Raw genomic sequence first — 6,000 nt, forward strand, 5'->3', positions numbered from 1 at the left:
CTTCATTGATGGCCATTTGCAGCTTGGCATTAGCATCAGGTTTGATATGTTTTGAGATTGAAGTTGGTAAAGGGTCAGGTCATACAGGAAGAGCATTCAAAATTTCCACCATAGCATCTGAAAGGTCACTCTCAGTAGATGCCTCCAGATATCTATGAAAAGTCTGACCAACAAGAGGAGAGCTCAACACCCTTTGCACAAGAGCAGGAATTCCATTCTTTAAATCAATAAAATTCTTCTCTGAAGCAGCAGCAGCAATAGTTTTTTCATCAGCACGACATTCTTCTTGTTCAAACAACTTTTTCAATTTTTCAACTACCTTCAATAATTCATCCTTCTCCTCCATCACCTTCTCTTTTTCAGTCCTTTCAGCAACACATTTTTTCTCAATCGATTGGAGTTCCTCTTCCTTCTTTTGTGCCAAGTCAACTGCTGTTTTCCACTTCAGATTAGCATCTTTTAGCTCAACTTCCATCCTTTTCAATTTGCTGGCATTCTGGAGAGCATTATCAACAAGAGTTGATTGAGCCTCTTGCATTTTCAGACCATGAAGAACATGCTGATTCAGAAGCACCAGTGATGCAGCAGTTGATTGGCAACTTTTTTTAAGGGTCATTGCAGATAAGGATGTTGAAAGATCAGCAATCATATTTCCCTACAAAAATAAACTACATATTCAGAAATCACAAACAATATAGCCAATACAAATGGATTTTCATGAGTCAACTGGTGAAATGTACCTTCAGAAAATTAACAAAGCTGTCAGATTTGTTAACAGGATCTTCCATAAAGCTTCTTAAGCCGGTTAGAGGGACAACGGAAGGCGGCTGAGAAGATGATGAAGACTGTGTTGTACCTATTTTTGTAGAAGTTATTGGATTGGTGAAACGAGGAGTTTTGACAATATTATTCTCATATGTTTCTTCATCCTCTCCTTCTTCATCATTATCATCTTCAGCATTAACAGCTTTACCACTCTTGTCACTATTAGCAGTGGCTTCATCACCATCTGTTGACAAAGTTGGTTCTGCATTGTAGATAATCAACTTTCCAGAATAAGCATTAACACATATTATACATATTATGTCAAGGCAGAAGATAATATTTGTAACGACCCGGATTTTTCCGCTAATATATATAAGATTAATATTTACATAATTAAATGTTTCCAACATGTTAAGCAATCCAACTTGTTAATACTTGTCTATTTGAAATGAATTTCATACAAACGTTTGGCCACCCAGTTTGTCTGACGATTCACGAACGTCATAACATGTAATAATTATTTAATGGAATATATATATATGGATATATATATTTATAAATTGTTAAAATGATATTTAAGTATTTCATTAAGTATATTAACAATTGGTTATATATATAAAATGAGACTACTAACTTAAAGACTTCGAAACAATATACATATATGTAATGTTTTTCGACGTCTTAAACCCTAATTTAAACTAAATGTATATGTATTGTATTAAGATGTATTAATACACTTTTGAAAGATTTAAATACATATATCAACATATTTATACTCAAAAAAGATAGCTAGACTCATAATATCATTCAACTCTATCAAGAATTCTACTCGTATTTATTCGGTATTTATACCCGTATCATACCCAGCTTCTAAACGTATTTACTATTGGTATATACATACCAAATCATTGATCTTAGCAGCCCTCAATCAGTTGTTAGACATGTATAAATATGATGGAGACTTGTGGGAACCATCCTTTGTCATTAACCATGACTTATTTGTAACAAAACAAAACTATACATATCATATATCTATATCTATATTCACATGTGTATATATACACATCTCATTTCATTTACATCTTCATTTTAACTCACTCTTAAACAAATACTCAAAGTATTCAGCAACCTTTCATCATATATCTCATAAACCACTTCAAGAACAAGCTTAAAACATCATAACAAGAATCATTCAAGAATATATCAAGATAACCTTCCAACATGAAGAAGTTTACTTCTAATCTTTCAAGCTAACTCAACAACTCTTTAGGATCACTAATTCTACTTTCTTTCCAGTAGCTTTTCATCTTATAATCAAGGTAAGAATTATATATAAGCTTTAGTTCAATTCATATACTTATAACTATCTTATTTCAAGATAGAATTCTTATTCAAACTTTTGTTCATTACATGATTTTACTTCAAGAATTCCAAGCCATCAAGGGTATCTTTGAACTCAAGATATTCTCCTTATTTTTCCAGCAACTTTGTTCATTTGATTTGAGGTAGTAGCCTTATTCATAATCTTATACGAATCATATTCACATAGCTATCTTATTTTGAGTTATAACTAATAACAACAAGAACATAGTTTAGATTATTTCTAAACTTGTTTGCAAATAAACTTAATCCTTCTAACTTGACTTTTAAAATACTTCAATACATGTATTATGACAGTATGTCAAGCTAACATAAGGATATAAAACTTGTAAACGCGAAGAACACCTTAAAATAGAATATACACCGTCTTAGTCGAACGGGGGCTGTTTTGGGTTTAATTTTAAAAACCTATCTTAAACTTTGAATTAAAAGATTTCCTTTGGTGAAAAATCTTATTTTATATGGATATGAAATATATCCAAAATTCATGGTTAAACTCTAAGTGGAAGTATGTTTTTCAAAAGGGTCATCAAGATGTCGTTCTTACGACGGATATGACTATCTTCTCTTATTTGAAACCTAAGCTGTATTTTCGACTATAAACCTATACTTTTTCTATTAAGATTAATAATTTTGAGTTCAATACAAAACCATATCAACTCGAATCACTCAAAACCGATTTGTAACGAAGGAATTATGGGTAAAACAAAATTGGATATTTTTCTTAATTTTTAGCTACGGACATGATTTATAAAAATGGATGCTAACCTTATCCTAGCTAACTTACCTTGTATCCTACATGTATTTATACATGTCTTGTTCCAGAACTTATGGAAATACAAATTATAATAGTCGTGATTAAGTTCTACGACAATATATTATAGTCTTAATAAAGATCGTAAGGCACCATATATATATATGACTTGATCACCGTGGATTCGTATACAAAGTTTTGACATATCATTTTGACTTCTTCTATATATATTATTGGAACGAACTATTAGACACCATTGGCAGTAACCTTGAGTTAGCTGTGGGTCGAAGTGGATTTCAAAATATTATATACTTTGAGTTGTGATCGAGCCTGAGACATGTATACAATGGGTCGCGGATTGCTTCAGACAATATACATATTATGTGTCTTATTATATTAAGACAATATATTATAGTGTTAGTGAATTCTAACACAATATACGCATTTATATTTATATATATATTTATACTGTTGGACTATTGGACTATGAATGTTAGACTACTAACAATGGACAATTAAAATCATCACAAGTATCATAAGTATGGAATATTAATTTTATATATATATATATATATATATATATATATATATATATATATATATATATATATATATATATATATATATATATATATATATATATATATATATATATATCTTGACACAAGAATATTATTATTAGGTTCGTGAATTGGTCAAAAGGCCAAGTCTTATCACCATCTATTCGGAAATCAACACAAGTGAGTTATAGTCCCATTTTTACTATCTAAATTATTTTGGGATGAGAATACATGCAAAATTAATAAATGTTTTACAAAATAAGCACAAGTTCATGGAACAACATTCTACGATTGTTTTGTTATACCGGATATCTGTACTTATTATTATTATGCTTGGTAACCTAAGAATTAGTGAAAAACACTAATTGACGCGAATCCTAAAGGTAGATCTACGGGCACCAACCACCCCCATTTTCGAATAGTGGAAATGCTTTAGTACTTCGAAGGGTTCTTGTCATACATTTGAATAGTGAAATGTATGTTGCCAGATATCTTAAGCACTCTATGTTAAGGTCGGTTACCAGGAGACTCATCGTATGAATGATTTTTGAAGTTGTAATGATCCTGCGCATTTAATTAAATGAAATCTTGTGGCTTATTAAATGTTATGATTATTATATAGAAATTAAACCTATGACTCACCAACATTTTTTTGTTGACGTTTTAAGCATGTTTATTCTCAGGTGAATATTAAAAACGCTTCCGCTATCGTATGCCAACCCAAGGTCAAGATTTGGAGTCGGCATAATTGTTTATATTGTTTAAACTTGCATTCGGAGTGTTGTTGTAATATATTTGATCATATTGTAATGGGTTGTGTAAAAACTTATTTATTTGTGGAGATTGTCTTTGATAGACAATCTAAATTATGTCATTAAGACCTTTATTCAATAATAAAGGTTATGGTTGTTTTTAAAAACGAATGCAAGATTTGAAAAACGTCTCATATAGAGGTCAAAACCTCGCAAAGAAACCAATTAATATGAAACGTTTATAATTAATATGAACGGGGCATTTCAATATTGAAAACATACTCCTTTTCTTTGTTTGGTGAGAAGCTTTGCCAGTTGCACGCTTCCATAGACGCTTTGTGCATTTCCCAGTTTTCTTGGCAGTAGGCGGTTTTGGATTAGCCTCAATAATTTCCACATCAGATGAAGAGGGCTGTGCAGTATCATCATTACCGCCTTCCGTATGCCGTTCAGGGCTATTCAATTGTTCTTCAAAAATAGTGTCTTTAACCTTATCGGCCTCAAGTTCGGCAGCAATCTTTGGCCGTTCAGTAACAGTAAGAGAATCCAGATTGGCCTTCTTAAATACTTTAAAGACCTGCATCTCTTCTTCTGCAAAAAATAGACACATTAAATGCATAACAATAAGAAAGCATTCTACAATGACATAGTGCAAATAAGGCAAATTTATAAATGGCCTACCACAGCCTTTCCAGTGCAGCACTGGTACAAATCCAGCACGCCAATTATCACTCATCCCACAACACGCTAAAATGGCTTCGTTATCAGCATATGAACGTTATGGCAGTTCCAACGATTTCCACTCTTCAACAGTTGTTCTTTCATCATCAGACAAAATAATTGATTTACTTATTTCTATTTTGGTTTTCCTCCACTTTCGAATGTTTGCCCAATTGTCCTGTATAACTCTTTTGTTAACAAAAAATAATGGTTCTTTCCATCTTTTCAAGGAGGTTTCTTTCATTCCGGTAAAGGCCTTATTAGCTTTACAATCAAAGGTGTACCAGCATTTGCTCACCAATCGAGTTCTAAACAACTCGTGCAAAACGTTTATACTTGTAATTTTCCCAACAGCATTACATTACAATTCAAAAAGCACAATTTTTTGCAAACCAAGTGGGTGAATTTGACTAAGGCCAATCCCATAATGAGATAGAAGTTCTTGCAAGAAAACGGTGGGAGGAATACGAAGGTTACCTATTGTAAGTTGAAGCTTATACAGTGTAATCATCTTTTTCGGTGGTTTATTTGCCCTATCATCAAGAGAAGGAATCATGGGATTCAACAATCTAAGGTTCCTATGATCTATACATAGTCTATCTATTTCGGCTTCAGTGATACTCGACGAAATAGTGCTGACATCTCGGTTATCTCTTTGAGATGAGGTGCTGCTGGATTCGGCCATGGTAGTGGAAAAATAAAAAGGAGAAGAAGACGAGTAACGAATAATTGTACTAACCTCATACTTAATAGCTTTGCTAAAACGACTAATTGCAGTTATCTTCAAAGCAGACGAACGGTTTTCGGAAGCGGAAAAAGAAAAGAGGAACGGCTTATTTGTAATTCAACTAATGGATGATAAATGGATGAGATTGATACACGTGTATGGATAAGATCAATTGAACACAGCAATTTAAATTTTGAAAATAAGTCAAACGAATTTTGGGGGCAAGTTCATGATGGATAATATGACGTCAGAGCAGAAAAACAGACGGCTATAGCAGTTTTTATGTCTTCGAGGAAAAAAGCATCTTTTATTTTTAGTTTAATGACTTTATTTTTTACAAAA

Source organism: Rutidosis leptorrhynchoides, chromosome 11, assembly GCF_046630445.1.
Source record: "Rutidosis leptorrhynchoides isolate AG116_Rl617_1_P2 chromosome 11, CSIRO_AGI_Rlap_v1, whole genome shotgun sequence".
In the NCBI taxonomy this organism is placed as follows: Eukaryota; Viridiplantae; Streptophyta; class Magnoliopsida; order Asterales; family Asteraceae; genus Rutidosis; species Rutidosis leptorrhynchoides.